The sequence below is a fragment of the Thermobia domestica genome, chromosome 10 (assembly GCF_964235325.1).
Source record: "Thermobia domestica chromosome 10, izTheDome1.hap1.1, whole genome shotgun sequence".
NCBI classification, from domain to species: domain Eukaryota; kingdom Metazoa; phylum Arthropoda; class Insecta; order Zygentoma; family Lepismatidae; genus Thermobia; species Thermobia domestica.
The window spans coordinates 112,486,035-112,505,005 of NC_137463.1; positions in this window are offsets into that span (position 1 = coordinate 112,486,035).

The window sequence follows — 18,971 nt, forward strand, 5'->3', positions numbered from 1 at the left end:
CAGTGGCACGACGGTCCTGTGTGACAATGCGCTTTAATACCCGGCGTGACCTGTCACTCATGATCCTCTTCCGCCCACTGTTCAGCTTCCCCGATTTGGTTTGTGTAGGCGTCATCACCTTCGACACTGTCCCACGCGACACACCTAACACAGTAGCCATTGCCGTCACACTCACTCCACATAACTGCACACCAACAATTTGCCCTCTTTGAAAATCTGAGAGGTCTCCCATTTTACACTACCTCCGTCTGGTGCAGCCACTGGACATTGCTGTTCCACTGCGCCTGACGTAGTATGGAGACCGACCTAACACACCACCATCAGCAGTCCGGCGCTGCGGGCGCCACGACACCACTGCCAACCCATACATCTGACGTGTTGCGAATTACAGGTGTTTCCATTTTTCCGATTACCTTCTGTATATACTAGAGAACACAATAATATAAATGCTTTCATTTTAATCTATTACTACTCTCGCTTCTTTTACTATTCGTGATAACAGTTGAAGCACCCATCATGCAATGGAACTTCACATCTTTTGCATTCTGGTCGACAAACACCGTACTCGTGGGTTTTCTCGGGGTTCTTCCGTTTCCTCCCACTTTCTTTATTCCACCATTTCACTCATTTCTCATTATCACCGTCTCCTTTAGCCTAACCGGCATAATCGTGGGACGTTAAACTTAAAGATTTCATTTCATTTCATTTGCTTTTGCATTCTTTCAGTGTGCTGTTGCTACAAATTTTGAAACGACGGCGCTTTGACCTCTAATGATCAGATGTCCCATGTGGTGAACTTGAGTTGGGTTTCCATCTTCATCAAGACCTCTTCATGAGCTTACAGTTTTTGGTGCTGCTCCGTACCTCTCCAGAAGAGTCCTAGTGCACGTCCCCCTGAATCCAGGAACATAAAGATTTTGCCCTTGAGTTCGACTGATAATAAACGCGTTATTCATCGTAACATCGAATAGCTAGAACAGCACAGGCACGTACCATTTTTTCTAATTGCTATACGAAGGTTTGATATGTTCTGATCCGCAAAGTTTACACCCCCAATGTTGTGGTTACTCGTGAAAGGCGTGGAGTTGTTGCATTGTGATTCTTTATCTTGTAAAGAGTATCAAGTTACTTTGTTTAAAGGTTTCACGCCAGTGTCATTTCACATAATAATTACTACACCATTATCTTTCCAAATAACTAAAATAAGCCTTTCAGATTTGTCAATCATGGATTCAAATTCACATCTTCTACGCTTATTAATTTCTTTTCCTGTGAGAATTGGATAGTGTTCTGTACCATTGACCCTAACAGTCCCAGTTGCATTCATGTCTTGATATGTGAAAGCATCCAATAATTTACCACTGCTAAAAAAATATCGAAAAAGAAATTGAACCTTACTCCAGGAAATTCACATTTGATTATATCCAGAAACTTCAAAACCAAAAACTCTCCCAGTCACATGTTGGTTGGTCTCTCTTCTCCTCCTCCTCATCGGCTTTGATACAAATCTGTTTGTAGATAATAGCCGTTTCATTGAGCTGCAACCAACATTTGAACCCAAACCTAATTGGCTTACAGCAGATTAATTGCGTGCATCCATATTTTCCAAACTACGGTATCATTGATTCGTCAACAGAAATATTTTTCTTCTTTCTTGCGTTTTACAGAAACAAATCATAGCGGACGAATTTCCGCAATTCGATCACTACCATGAATCGCTTCATTATCACAGGCGTGAATATAACGAGATTTCTTCTAATCGATTACATTTCATTAATTTATATACGAATACATTTTGAACGTCCTCACTTGTTCCCCAATATACTCTTCTAAGCTTCAGTGGCACATAGTTGCTTGGGTATAATATTCCTATAAAGCAATACATCTTTTGCATGCTGATATCAAAACAAGCGTTGTTTTTGGAGGAGCATACGTAACCCCATATTTAACAAGTTCTTCGATTACATCTGTACTCAAAACATTTATAAGATATCAATATGATACAAAAATCTCTTCCAAAATGGAAGATTACATATTTAATGAATTTAAGATTACATATAAAGATATTAAATTATGTTGCCTATAAAATATATACAATTCTCCCTTAAATTACTCGAAATGTACAATTCAGAATCGATGCAGTTCATGCTGAGCGGATCGTTAGCGGCCCACTGCAAAATAATCTATAATTTCGAAAAACTTATAAGTATATAATGATTGCTGTTATGTCAGTATTAACGTCTCATCTCTTGTGATTATAAATGAACCACTGAATGTAAGGTATCATCTATGATAAGATTAAAAATTACCTTGAAACATTTTTATATGGACTGTAAAATGAGATTTTGCAAACTTAGGCTTCCTGTGAATCAGCAAGTCACCCAACTAGAAAAAATACCACTTATTGTTTGGTCTGTTTTAGCAACACTCCGGTCTCATTTCAGTGTTGCAAACTCTGAAACATGAAATATCGTAAGTAGTTTTTGGGTCGATAACGACCCGATAATGAGTTAAGAATCCTAAGAATAATTTCGGAGAATGGCAAAGTGCTGCTTTATTTTGATATTTGATTAAAGTAAGCCGCAATTTCAGGTTAGCATACGTTACGCCCATCTTTAAAAGATAAATATTTAGAATATACTGGAATTATGTTGTGTATTATTCCAAAAACGAAATGTAAATATTTCAAGTAAATTTCTTTTATTTAAGTTGTTAAATGGTTCTTTTACGGGAGAAGTCATAAAGGGCATTGTAATTGGCAATTGTCCGGCCTGCCACTCCATCCCTACTCCGAATACTTTGAAAATGGATAATTTGGAGTTTAGCGTTCTTTTTCAGCACAGAGGCAATGTGAGAAAGAATCTTCTGCTTACAGGTTTAGGAATATGCATGCCGCCGAGGCAAGATGGATCAGAACTTACCGCCGCCGTGAGGAGACAGAGGTGTTCGAATAGACGATTCCATGTCAGAAGGGCCCGGACAAAAGGGCGAGGACAGAAAGGCCCGAGTCAAAACGGCCCCGCGTCAAAAGGGCCCGGGTCAAAAGGGCCCCGCGTCAAAAGGGCCCGGGTCAAAAGGGCCCCGCGTCAAAAGGGCCCCGGTCAAAAGGGCCCCGCTTCAAAAGGGCCCCGGTCAAAAGGGCCCGAGTCAAAAGGGCCCCGCGTCAAGAGGGCCCGCGTCAAAAGGGCCCGCGTCAAAAGGGCCCGAGTCAAAAGGGCCCTGCGTCAAAAGGGCCCGGGTCAAAAGGGCCCCGCGTCAAAAGGGCCCGGGTCAAAAGGGCCCCGCGAAAAAAGAGCCCGAGTCAAAAGGGCCTCACGTCAAAAGGGCCCCGCGAAAAAGGGATTGAGTGGAAAGAGCCCGGGTAGAAATGGTCCCACGGTCAGAAAGCCTGAAATCAAAACAGAAGTGGAAATCAAAGATGCACGAGGGGATAGTGCCACCTTAGTAAGTAGAAGTGATTGTCCAATAGAAGGAAGAATATCAGTGGTTATTAGAAACAAAAGGAAACTTGAATGGTGATCTTAATTTTGTTTGGTTGCTGTTTGTTCTGCAACAATCCCTATCGCTTAAGTCGGTTCTCGATGAAAGTTTGCTTTCAACCGCGTCTCTCTGAGTTTGTAGACGTGGAAGACCCGGGTTCGATTCCCGGTGGGATCTCATGTGGTTCGAATTCCACGTTAATCAGTAGGTCCACATCTGATACAGCCTCGCTGCTGAAAGGGATGCTAAAGTGAAAATCATATCATATCTCTGAGTTTGTATTCTCAAGACCAAGCCCAATCAGACTATGTATTAATGACTGTTCCCTTAGTTCTAAAATTCAATTTCTGCTTCTAAATCAAAGTAAAAAAAAATACGTATTATATGAATAATATTATCTTGAAAACATTTCTTTAATTTTGGTGTAAGAACATACATGTGGATCTCCATACAGTGTTAGTCAAAAGTATTGGGACAGAACAATAATAACGACACGCGTGGACGGAGGAAAATCAAATGTTGCAATTGGTGTTACTGCAAAAACTGCATTGGCTTGGAGTGTGGTCACCGTGGAAGCCATTTTGAATTACACTATACTGCGGATCGTACATTTTTTAATAGAAAAGGCTATAATCTTACACTTCAGTTTAGGCTTATATTTCCACAAATGTGAATGTGAACTCATTTTTGACACATTACCATTTGTTTATGAGACAGGGTGTTTGACATATGTATCTAATAGAAAAAAGTATCATGACAGGGCAGTAACAAAGACACAAATGGACAAAGGAAAAGTAAATGTTACAGGTTGGTATTGGTGTTAAAACTGCGTTAAATGATCATGGCACCCAATTTGAATTCCGCATATTATATACCATAAAATATTTTCAAATAGACAGGGGTACTTGTATCACATAAATTTAGGCTAGAATCTTGCTACAAACAATAATCTGAATTAGGGATGCGCACGAGACAAGATTTGAGGCTGTCTCGTCTCAAAAATGTACTGTAAATGTGATGTCTCGACTCGAAAAATGTGCATTTTTCTATTGGAAGAGCTGTCGACTCGGATATTCTCAGGAAAAGTCTGTCTCGACTCGTCTTGTGCGCATCCCTTACTGAGTCGACTTTTGACCGATCTCTATTCATTTACGCGATAGTATGTGCTAAGTTTGACATTTGTTTCTAGTAGAAGAAAGTATTTAGACAGGTAACTAATAAATAGTACTTCATTGTGTTCTTAACGTTTCTGTTCGTTTGCTTGCGCTTGTAAAATATTGAGAAGTTACCACATATGTATAACATATTTTAATAGTAAGTATATTTGTGATTAATTATTACTTTACGACTATAAAGCAATAGAATGCTTTTAATGTACAGTTTCGAATATTTGGTAGAGTTCAACAACGTCGTTCAAATAGTAATGGGTGATATCGATGTTTCTTCTGGTCAGTGTATTGTACCATGTAGAGTTAATACGGGAAGGATATAATGGTAGAATTGCTAGAAAGGAACCATGTATTACCCAAATTAAGAAATATAAGATACTTAAATTTTCTAGAGCTTTTGAAATTAAACCCAAAAACTGGTGGGAATGTTTTTTATCGACGAATTTAAGTTAAACCTGCATGAATATTACGGTAGAATAATAGTTTTTTGACAAGTAAATACAGAAAAAAATTTCAAGAACTTCCAGCCTACTTTAAAATACAGAAGAAATATGTCTTAACGTTCTTAGAAGGACTGCTAATTTTATCAAGATATTGATCCCAAACAAAGTATATGTTGTAAAGAAAAGATTGTTTTAAAGCTGCCCAAAAGTGCGCTAAACCCCACCACACAGTACCGGCTTTAATCCCATTGAGAATCTTTGGAACGAATTGCAACGTAAGGTCAACATATACGAGTTACGGTGAAAGAAGGTTTCAGAAAAGCATTACGTACAGATTAGAACAATATTTCCCCACACTACACCAGGAAAATTGTAACAACGATGCCGAAATGCGTAAAGAAAGTTTTAAATCGTTGTGTGTTTGCTATTAAATACTAACTGTATTAACTTGGAGGGATAAAATAATTTTAGAGGACATTTTATAGTAGTTTGTTTAATAATATCTGAATATTTATGTGATCAACAGTGTCCACATCCCCATTCAATGTAGTTTTTGCAACAACACACACTTGCAACATTTGCTTTTCCTCAGCCACATTATTATTTTATTGTCCTGATACTTTTGTCTACTACACACTAATGTCAAACATACCCCATTTTCCTCGTAAAAGAATAAGGATTGGTAAAGAATGAATCATATTCTCGTTTGTAGGAAAATTCAATCCTAAATTGATGTGCTAAACATACTCCTTACCATTTAAAAATATTATGTGATATCCAATATGGCGGAATCTAGGATGGCTGTCATTATGTCCACGCCCTCACTCAGTGCAGTTTTCGCATGAACACACCTGCAACCTTTTACTTTTCTACGTCTACGTGTCTCTTTGCCTGTTCAGATACTTTGGTCTACTAGATACAAATGTCAAACGTAGCGCCCTATCTCGCAAACGAATGAAGATAGATTTTGTTTTAAAAAATGAGTTCTTCTTCTCATCTGTGGGAACATTCTAGCCTAAATTGATGTGTCAAACCCACCTCTTTCCATTCAAAAGATATTGTGTGATATCAAATATCGCAGAATCCACCATCTGCAATATTTACTTTACCTCCGTCCACGCGTATCGTTATTACTCGTCTGTCGTAACATTTTTACTAACCCTATATATTTTTTCCACATATATGTTCTTTCAAAACAAATAAACAGGTATGTCCACGTAATATTTTTCATCTAATAAGTATTTTTATACTTCTGAAGTTTTGCAGGCTATATCTCAGATTTCTTGACGTGGGGCCTTTCTGTCAGGGGGCCCTTTCGACCGGAGCCCTTCTGACCAGGGTCCCTTTGACTCAGGCCCTTATGACTGGGGCCCTTTTTACTAAGGCCTTTCTGTCCTCGTCCTTTTGTTCGGGTCCTTCTGAAGTGACACCAGTTATAGGATAGGAAGAGATCATATACAGAGGTACAACAGTTATTTAATGCTACATTTCCGAACGTAACCCAATTTCGAAATCAATTGCCTAAGAGACCATTGAATGTTTTGCAGAAAGGTACCGCATGCGATCAGCAAGGCCGAAACAATGTAGCAATTTGGTAGTTTCTTTGAATTTACAATCTTTTGTGGAAATTCCGCATTCATTGATAACCAAAGTTGCTAACAAGCTAGGTGTTTCCCAGAGTTCAGCGCAATGAATTTTTGTACGCTATGCTCTTTATGTAAAGTCATTCTTAAGTATGATTAGTGCCATACTAAAGAGTTCGATTAACATATGTTAATTGCAGTAGTCAAACCTTTAGTATGACGCTAATCATACGTCAAAACGACTCTGCATAAGGCGGTATAAGTTTAAACCCTAGGAGAATGCGTTTAGTGCATGAAATAACGGAAGACGACTTTGATCACCGCATTGAGTTTTGCGAAGTAATGATATGAAATATCGATGACAACAATATTGTCGTAAATAACATGGTATTCTCTGGTAACTTTCAGACTGTCAGTTTAACGTCCCACATTATGCCCTTTAGGATGACGATGATTAAAGCAAGTGAATGATGATGAAAGAACGGGTGAAATCAAAAGGAAACGAGGGTACCCCGGGAAAACTCACGTATACAATATTGTCCACCACAACCTTACTTGGCCGGAAATAGAACCAGTAGTCCTACACACCCGAGCTAAGCGTTCTAAAACTGAACCACCGTGCCCCTCCGTCCGGTATTCTTTGATGAAGTGATATTTACCTTATATGGTTTGGTGAACCGAAAAAATTATCACTATTGGAGCGATGAAAACCCACATTGATGGGATGTTATTTCCAAGAACAGAAGTGCAGAAGCTACTGACAGAAATAAACTACATTCTTAATTAGAAATATTACGAATGATATAAGAGAGATGTTAAATTAAAAGTAGGAATGCAAAATATTTTTTGAATACGAACTGTGGTTTAATTAGGAATACAGATGGTAAATAATAATATTGGACTACAAAGGTATTCAGAAATGTTGCTAGAGGAAATATAAATATATTGAGATTATTATTATTATTATTATTATTATTATTATTATTATTATTATTATTATTATTGAATTGAAAATTCAATGGTGCATCTGAAATCAGGTAAAAGATCAGAAAAAGTACGTGTAGCCAACAAGCGGTAAAAATGTGTGAAGTATTAAGGGCTTGCATTGGGGGTGACAGGTAAACATGATTGGGAGCCACTGATATACGATATTGCATTGAGGACGACCCCTTCTGTACACGTCGTTCTTTGTCTAGGCCTTACTGACATGGAATCAAATAAAAAATAATGAAACAAGAAGTATATTATAAACAAAAATCCTTACTAAAAATTATTATATATATTTTCTCCACTAAATCTCATCAAATTGTATATATAGATATATATAATAGTAACAACTTGACTTCAGTGAACATTACATTATTCTTATTATATATTAACGGTGCTAACCTAACACGAAGCCTTATAATAAGGATTTAAAAACGGCTGAAAGACAAATGACAAACATTACAAACAAATAGCATTTGTTTGTATTTTCTGTTGCATCTGATCAGATTTTATACGTATATAATTATTTTACATTACAGTATATTTTTTGAACAACTTGACTTTGATTAACATTACATTATGATCATTATATTTTAGAAGTACCAATGTTGCATAAAGCCTTACAATAAGATAAAAAAAAGTGAAAAAAAATACATTACTAACAAAAAGTATTTTTGAGATAAACATATTACATTTATTATATTTGAAAAGTACTTACTTAACATGAATCCTTACAAAGAAAAATCTTCATATCTTGTCGATTAAATTATATATATAATATGTGATTCGGGTCTAAAAGGGCCAGTGTCACTTTTGGCAAAAAATGAGATGTTCGTCAAATTTTAGCGCCTATAAGTGGATATTTTCTTTTGCAAGAAAAGCAAATGTTAATATTAATAGTATATATACTCCAAACTACTTCGTGTTGACATTAGCCCTTTTAGTACCAAGTCGCAGATATATAAAGTATGTGAACCTACATTGAAAAATTCTGGCTACTTTAATCTGTTTTGAAATTCTTCCAACTTATATTGGACATAAGTTTATTATCATTTTTGCTTAACTTTCCAAATACCAAATATGGTTGACATTTGTCTCAAACTGCTTACGTGGATTGCAAATTAAAATTGTGAGCCAAGCCACGAAGATAGTTCTCTAAAGGTCTTTGAGCATACTCCTGTACAATAGTACGTATTCGACTTGCAGTTACTCTGTATGTTTTTTCTGCCGGTGGCCAATACTTGTCTAGCAACTTCTATTAATTTGATCAACAGAGTGCTGCATTAACCGTGTATATTCGACAAACGTTTGCGATAAGATAAAATTCGTTGCGCCATATAATTTTATGATAAAATTACAAGCACCTCTTTACTTTATATTTCATAGTTCTACCATATTAACTTTTTAATATTCGGCGACAGTTGCCATCGAAATTCATACAGTTATACGCATAATAATAATAATAATAATAATAATAATAATAATAATAATAATAATAATAATAATAATAATAATAATAACAGAATTACAATATCAATTACGTAAACAATACCTTCGAATAAAGAAAAAAATAACTGTCATGCTGGGATTCGAACTCGGGTCACTGAAATGGCAGTTCTCTGCTTTCACACTTGATACAAAGATAAGAAAATAAACTAGTAGCTATGTTACATAAACATAGCACACAATATTTCTACACATTGATGCAATTCAGAGAATGCGAAAATAATGTCTGCCGGCTTTTCTTCTTTAGAAATTAGAAGTTACGGTGAGGAAGAAATGCAGTAATATAAATCGGGACCAGTTAAAAACAATGAGGTAGCCTCATCTTGAAGAACGCTTCGCGATATTTTCCTCATTGACGAAGGTCTATATCACTTGTTTTTTAGTTAAAGAAGGAAACCTCGAGTAAGTCATTGTGACACTCATAAGGAACGTCTCCTTATACGAGTATTAGTACGAGTATTTTGTGTATAGTCTTACATGCAATGCTTTTAACTAGCTAATAGTTTAGGCGGAAGATGAAGTGACGAAGTGGGTAAGTGTTTAGCGCATTGAACTTATATTCGGCGGACCCGCGTTCAAATTCCGGTCAGGTTCTAACTTTTTCAAATGTTTCAATTTCAATTTCAATACATACTCAGTGTGACAAGCAAGATTTTCTCTCCTCCAGAAAGAAAAAAATGTTGGAATGAGGAGAATTGGAGAAGGTCTCTCAATGAAGGCAATCATTTACTAACTTATTTCCAGTAGTTGTTCTAGATTTGATATTTTCGTCTACTTTCAAGCATTTTCTGATTCATGTGTGATCAGTGTTTTTATTTCTTTGAATATACAGTATATAGTGAAATAATACATTACATACACAACAATATTGAGATTAACATATGATGCTCATTGGACAACAAGCTCTGAACCAGAGAGTTACATCTCAGAATGGAGAAATGTTTAGGGCGTCATCTACTCACATTTTTACTTGCATAAAGACTGGATTCAGTGCTACCAACTGTTGTCAGTGCCGAGAAAAATTACGTGTAAATTGGGTTGCATCTATCCAGGCGTTCTCACAATTGCAAATTACCTGGACCCCAAGTTATGGAATTAGAGAACTTAGGGGGAGAGACTTTTGTGGTTGGGTGTACATAGATTGTCCTAACACTAGTGACACTATCTGCTATTGATGTAAAATATTCCAAGTAATTTTTCCTCTTTCTTTTTCTTTCCTTTTTTTATTTCTTACTCCCGAATTTTGAGCCACCTTACTTCGGCAGTCAGGGCTGTTGCCCCTCTCACCCGCACCATGACACGGCACTGATCAATACCTACCTGCAACACTTTTCTCTGTTCACATGAATCGTAACTGGGCTGTCGTAATAACTTTGACTAACACTGTATACAGATCCACATGTACGTTCTTTCAACACAAATCAGGTGGTGTCCACTGAATACTTTTAATCTAATAAGCATTTTTATATTTCTCATGCATTTCAGGCTATATCTCAGGCTTTTTTGACGTGAGGCCCTTTTATCGCGGGGTCCTTTTGACTCGGGGTCCTTTGGGCGCAGGGCCTTTTTGACTCGCGCCCTTTTGCCGGGGGCCTTTATGACTGGGGCCCTTTTGACCCAGGCCCTTTTGACGCGGGGCCCTTTTGACTCGGGCCCTTATGACCGGGGCCCTTTTGACGCGGGGCCCTTTTGTCGCGGGGCCCTTTTGACCCGGGCCCTTTTGACGCGGGGCCCTTTTGACGCGGGGCCCTTTTGACTCGGGCCCTAATGACCGGGGCCCTTTTGACGCGGGGCCCTTTTGACCCGGGCAATTTTGACGCGGGGCCCTTTTGACGTGGGGCCCTTTTGACTCGGGCCCTTATGACCGGGGCCCTTTTGACGCGGGGCCCTTTTGACCCGGGCCCTTTTGACGCGGGGCCCTTTTGTCGTGGGGCCCTTTTGACTGGGGCCCTTATGACTGGGGCCCTTTTGACGCGGGGCCGTTTTGACTCGGGCCTTTTTGTCCTCGCCCTTTTGTCCGGGCCCTTCTGACGTGACACCGAATAGACACATATACACTTCTATGATATCTTTCAAGAAGAGACAGTCCGAACTCTTTCTTTTGTAGGCAAGGCTAATCAGAAACTTTCTTTACGAGTTTGTGCTCCACCTTAACTCGAGATCGAAGATGAAAACCACATGGTGGAAACAGGTGTGCAACTTACAAGGGAGGGTTACGACGTAGCTCCGCAGAGATTCAAATGAGATAATTGTGTTTGTATTTGATATATTATAACTAGACAAATCTCAAAGTTATACGTGCCACCATTATATGTCGTGTTACAACATATTTTGTAATGTAAAAGCTACAAGGCTGGCAGAATAGTTTGAATTTTGTCATTTGTTCGGAATGTGTTGGGTAAATTGAAATCTCGGCAAACACCTATCCCGGCATTTCAAGGACTCACTTTTTGGGATAAAAAAGTTTGCCCCAGAGTCCCAGACGGAGTCCAACTCAAAATTTTCAAATTGCAAATTTTGACCCACCGCCATTTTACACAAGTTGTTGTAGGAAGTCGAGACTTGCTTCATCTTCTTTCATTTAATGATAGCTTTCAAACGATATGCTACTTAACCAATCTTGCTAATTAAAAGTTTTTAGTTGGACCCCACCTTGGACCCCGTGGGGGCTCAAGGACAAGACGTTTTAACTTGAATCATTGTAATTTAAAAATAATACTACACTTCCTTTCGTGTTTTCACATTTGTCTCATCGTTTCTGATTTGTAGGGGTGGCCGTGGGCTTTTCAATTAAGTTTTCCTTAACATTTTGACCCACCGCCATTTTGCACATGGTTGTCATAGAAAGCCAAGACTTGCTCCATTTTCTTTCATTTTACAACAGCTTTCAAACGATGTGCTACTTACCCCCTTGCCATTTGAACATTTTGAGTTGCACCCCGTCTGGGATCCTGCCGGGGACCCTGAGACAAAGCTTTATATCCCCAAAAGTGTGTTCTTGAAAATGATGGGATATGTGTTCGCCGAGTTTTCCATTTTCTCAACCGTTTCCGAACAAATGAATACATTCAAACTAATCTGCCAGGTAATTTCTTGTAGTATTTTCTTTACAAAATATTCTGTAACTCACGACATTCAGCCCGGTGCGACGTATAACTTTGAGATTCGTCTAGTTATAACATATGAAATGCAAACACAATTGTCTCGTTCGGAACTTAGCGGAGCAACTTCGTGACTCTCCCTTGTTGGATAGAACGTTGAATTCAACTCTTCACTGCTATTCGTTAAAAGATCACTGATATTTTTCCGATGAGTAAAATACGTAGTGCTGATTTTCAGTGTTTGACTTCCCTTTTCTTTTAAACTGAAATAAGCCTGCAACATATTAGATGTCTGTATAAAAACAGCATATGGTGTTATGTCGTTAATCTTAAAGTAAGTTGCTTCAAGTGATACATAACAGAACAAACGAAAGTAGATTTGTGAACTTCTCATCTTGGCTAAATTTGTGTGGAAAGTGAAACATTGTCTTGATATTTTCTTTCTGTGTAAGTGAAAACTATCTGAGATGTGTATATTAGGTATCATTAGTATATTTGCGTTGTAGGAATGAGGAAAATAATTTCAGTGTGAACTCGAAAAAAGGAAGACAGGTATTTTATTTCGCTTTACACTATAATAGAGGTAAGATGAAACATTTTTCTTCAGAAATCAAAAAAGACACTTTCTAACTCATTAGCCATAACCAGAAACTTCTTTTTCTCCTGATAAGGAATCCATAAATACAAAGAGAAGAGAATAAAATTAGATTTTTTGTAAGAGCAAGTGTGAACACTCTACATCTGGGTAAATGAAACCAGACGAGAATTATACAACTACTAAACGAGACGAGAAACTTCTTTTCTTGGAATTGGAAGCATAAAGGTACCTTATCTTTGTTGGGTGAGTCTTTGGTTTGATCCCTGGTTAAGTAAATTTGTGTTCAGTCCAAAAGATTTCATATATGTAATTTCCACTTGAGAGCTCAAATAGTTCGAGACAAACTAAACCAAATATACAAGTTTCTCCCATTCTACCAAATTTAACTTCACTTCAAACACAAGTTTCGATTCTTACGTATTCTAACGAAAGAATTGGTTAGATGGTCCTGGAATACACCCCTTATATTTTGTTTTGTTGCAGGTATGATTTTATAGCAAATACACCATGTTCGTATCTTTATTTGGGCAGGATTATTTATTGTACCAATTATCGATGTAGCTTAAGAAGCGAATTTTTTTGACTTAACGTTTTCTGAGATGAATAACGATGAATGCCTTCAAATGTTCAATGCTCTCTCAACGTGAATCGAACCCGGATCCATGTAAATACTGGAGTTAATTGAATGAAATTTATTGTCACCTTTCGGTACCGTGGATAAATTATACAAAACTTCTTGCTTGAATGGGGTTTAAAAGATTATTCTAGTTTTATCCAAGGTTTGATACACTGTGTGTGTCGAGGTTGAACCAGGAACAAATCCGAAGAAAAAAATGTTTGTTAAAAATTTAACTATACTACTCTATTAGCTCTATAGTGAACAATGAACTTTAAAAAATTAGAGGAAATATTATGTTGTAGTGATAAAAAATATATTTTGAATTTCTCAAAATATATTATGAGGTTATTGATTCGAAACCGATACAACGAGATTAGAACAAGAATATGATGAAGATGATGCAAATGAAACTGAGACCGTATGTCATAAAGAGAGTTTCTTCCGAGATTTGATACACGCTATAGGCATTGAACCTACGAACAAGTCCGTAGAAAACACATTTGTTACCAACTTAACTACAAAGAAATATTAGCGCTACGCTATTTGTTCTACAGTGAGCAATAAACTTTAAAAAATAGGTAAAGTAATGTGTTACTGAATAACTGATCATGATGATCAGATCAGTACTCAGATACATTGATTTGATCTTAGTAGCAAAGGGGAATATAGCATTTCATATTTTTTGAAGACTTAGGATGAGAATTCGTATATTCAAGTTCCCCATACGCATTGAAGCTGGCCTTGGTTTGCACGTGAATATTATTTCAAATAATGCATCATCGAAATTTAGGAGATTGTAATATATGATGATGACATTATTGTTCACTATTTTGAAGACGTGATATTTCTTGAATCTTGTCCCCATATTAAAATTAGATGTTGCTATGACTAGTTTTCAAAGTCACTTTTGCAGCAAACACCGGATGAGAATTCGTGTACTCAAGTAGAATATTTTGAAGACCTTGTTTCACTATGAAAGTTCATGTGTTTGTTGAGAATCCTCTTCATAATAAGTTCTCCTTATCTTCGATTTCGTGTACGTTTTACTTTCTCCAATTGGTCTTCGATTTCGTTTACCTTGAATGTATATGTAGGTAATGAATGTGCTGTTTTTCTCGTGTTTTCCCGTGGTAGCATAATCTGAAAGATGTGAAGGAAGGTGAATATGCGAAAACTGGTAAGCGAAATATCATACCTAACAAAAGATAATTTTTAAGAAAGCTAAACCTTTACATTCATAATGGCATTGAATTGTAGTGTTAAAAAAAGACACACACATACAATACAAGATTAGTTAGAGGTTTGTGCGTTAGGTAGACTTCGTTGCTGTGTCAAGTTGCATCAAGAGAGAGAGAGACAGAAGGAGATTGGAAAAAGAATTCAATGCCGTAGCCTTTCTGATTACAAACTAATAGTAGTAAACATGATGTCAGGTTTGAGACCTGCTTTTATCATCATCTGAGCTCATGTATAAGAGATAAAGAGACTCATGTATAAGAGACTTTAAGAAAGCCAAAAATACATTAGCGATTTTTATTCGAATATTAATAAAACATTATAATCTTATTGAGATAAACAAAGTAACATTAAAAGGTTTTATTATTAAATCACTGTGCCCCTTGTTCTGGCCCATCGGGAATCAAACCCGAAGCAAACGCAAACAGTCACCTCTTCATTTATATAAATAAAAAATGCAATGTTTATTATTAGGCTACAGTTTAAAAATTGTTCCAGTATAATGCTTAGAAGTTAAGGAACACTGCAATACTATTGACGATTTAAATGTGAAAGAATTCCACGCATGTGGTGTTTGCTCACTACAAAGCTCACTTGGTACATGCTGGGATTGAACTAGAAATCTCACACACCAAAGTTGAGCGCTTTATCATTGAACTACTGCTTCCCTTAGATTGATTAATACAGCTATTTCAAACAAGCTTGGGGCCATGGTGGCTATGACAGCTTTCGTTTCCTCATTACAGAGACGGTTCTCAAGGAAAGTCAAGGACTCTTATGTAATTAGCGCACACATGTCACTGAAATTTGTCGTGTTCTCTCTCCTTGTATAATTTTGAATCTGCTGTCGGATGACAATCGACAAATCAGTTGCAGAATTTTAATCCATTCTCACTTACGTATATGTAAGTCAAAGATTTTCAGATATATTGAAATGTTCTCGTGAGACAATTTATTAAGTTGCATGCAGTGGAACGTATAAGATTGTACTGTTAGTACGTTCGTTACTCCACAAAAAAATCTTGATCTAAAGAGTTTTGCAACAATTATAGCTAGAAGGATTATCTCGTCCATTTGATTACAGAGTGAATCCATTAACATATTGACGGGTAACGATGACTACATCATATTTAAAATGATCATACCTAAGTGAATTAATAAATCATGCTAGTTTTCAAGTGTCCTTCTTTCTTTTTAATTTCATAAATCTGATCCGCTATATTAAATTTAATATGTGCACTCATGTCCAAAATGATTGTCGCATATCTATAACTGTCTTCTCGTAAGAATATAATTTGATAATGATTTTGCAGAGTACTTTTAATACTAATACTATGTGTATAATCGTTAAATGTACATTTGTGGTAAATTTGAGTTGTGCTAAGACGAAAATTAGAATGAGTAAAACAAAATGTTTTTTAAATGGACAAGAAAGTTTTATTTTCGTTTTAATGTTCTTATTTACTGCTCTTTTGAAATGAAATTTACCACATACATGATTTTGCCGATTATACACATACTAACATTATAAGAAAGACTGTCGAATTCGTTATCCAATTATATTCGTGCAACAACATATTTATAGACATGCGACAATAATTTTGGACATGAGTGTACCTTCATTGAATTTTATTATATAAAGCAATATTTAAGTTCAAATTACGTAATGAGAATTTATGCTCAAGCATGTTATTTTGTTCAACCCAATATCAATAGATATAATTGGTTGTCTAAAAACTATGGAGGGCAAAATTGAGAATACAATTAACGTGATTTGCAAATAACATAAGAAAACCACATATGCACCATTTTGATCAATAACATACTGTCATTCCTCCGGTAATACCATAGTCCCGTCGCTATAGAATCTAGTCACAAAGGTCTGACACATGGTTTTTATTAGCTTCTTTCGAAACAAACTTCATACCATTTAGGAAGTTCTACTTAGACCGAAACAAATGATAGTCAGACAGTGCAAGGTCCGGGCCTGAAAGAAAAACTTTTCATCTTAGTTGGATTATGTTGTAAAGAGAAATAAAAAATAAGTTACCTGTCTTCCTTTGTTTAAAATGTTTTACAACTAAACTCAGTAAACTAATACTCGAAAAGAAGTGAGAATACAATATACATGAACATCAATTATTTATTGACTTTAGAAAGGCCTACGACTCGATTATGAGGGAAACATTGTATAACATTGTTACAGAATTTGAAATACCGGTAAAGTTAGTTACACTAATTAAGATATGTTTAAATGAATTCCAAAGTAAGGTCCAAGTAATAAATTCTTGTTCATGAACTTTCACTTTGAGAATGGATTGAAACAATGAGATAAATTGTCATTATTATTTAACTTTGTTTTGAAGTACACTACAAAGATAATCAAAGACGTGTTGATAATGTAGATACACTAGGGGACGATAAAACAATAGAAATAAATGCAGAAATCTTCATTACTGTTTGCGGTTATATGGGCTTAGAAGTAAGTACAGAGAAGACTAAATACATGGAAGTTAGTGGGTTTCATAGTACTGTATTTTATGGATGCATTAAAACATCAAATAACACTTCGGACAAAGCGAATATTTTCAAATATCTAGGATTACTAGGAAATTTGTGTCGACTGAAAGCTGGGATTTCGTGTTATTATTCAGTTAAAAATATTTTCTCGTCACGATTACTGTTTAGGAATTTGAAGCTTAAAATATATAATACGATAATAAAGCCTGCTATGCTGGGTGGGTTCGTAAACATGATCACTGATTCTGAGAGAAAAACGCAAACTTAGAGTGATACCATTTTTGCATTTCTACTTTGTGTCACGCTGTGATAACTTAAGGAAAGCTATTGCTGCCACGGTGATACAATGGATGGTATAAAATGATGAATATCACAAAATGTGAGCCATACTTGTAAATATGTTTCCTCTCTTTCCTGAAGCGATTGTTCACTAAACGTGAATTCGAACCAAATGAGTTCACGTCGGGAATAGAATCCAGTCTCCCATACCTAAGGGGCATACGCTAACCGCCTAACCACGAATGAGTTCAAAGTGAATATTCGAATAACAAAAATTCTAGTAATTTAATAGCACTAATTTGAATCCAACGAGTTCGTGTTTTACACATTACTCAGCAATGTATTGTTCATGATATTTCTTGGTAATTTTTTCTAAAGACACTTACTGATTGGATTCATACTAGTACTGTTAAATTATTCGAATATCAAGTACAATTTAATTGTTCTACGTACTGGATATATTTTAACATCTAGTTTTAGCGAACTGATGTGAACCGGTTGAATAGCATCACTGTATGCAAGAATAAAATGGTCAGATGATATGGAAATTCTAGCTTCTATTCAGCATTTCATCGCTCCAATAGTGGGCGTAAGGTAACTGACAACAGATAGTACTTAGAAAATTGATTTACTCAAATTTATCTTTTAAGATCCAAGTTATTGCAGTGGTCATTCTAAGGTATAATTATATATACACGCAATAAAATCATAGGTCCCAAAACTGTCTGTACTCCTGTTAGAAAGTAACAAAATTTTTAACTCATCAAGCTTATTAATAAGACTTAATATTAAGATGAGTTGAAAGCAAGGTAATTCAGTGGTAGAGTTCTTACCTTTGTTGTGTGAGGTCCTTGCTTCTATCCTCAGTCAAGTAAATTTGTGATGAACATCATCGTGTTTGTGAGTTTTCCCTGATTGCTACCGTTTCCTCTCATAATATCATTCAGTCGAGTCTTCCATTATCATTCACTTGTTTCAATCATATCCCTAGCTTAAAATTAAATGAAAGATTTCAATAGATTGAGATGAGTTACGCAACACATAGAAGCGAGTAGAACAAATAAAGTTCATCAACAATGAATGGAAAAACAAACAATAGAATTCAGTCTATCAAATATTGTTATTCATCTTTCCTTGGAAAGAATTTGTAGGAGTAGGATTAGGAATTAAATTTCTGAGTTTTCTAGATCTATGGACATATTATCCCGTCGCGTATGAGGCAAGACATCCCTCAGCTATCACATTATCCTGGGAATTGTGGGGCAAGAAAAGAATTGGAAAGAAGGGCAATGGTCTTCCGATATTTGTGTAGAGACTTTTATTGTGAGTTTGTATCATTGTCATTATATTTGCATAACGTTTCTTTTTTGTTTTTAAAGGTGTGTGTGAGTGTCAGCAAGTTGAGCACCAAGAGATCCATACAAGACGGTCCTCCGGAATTCGTACAAAA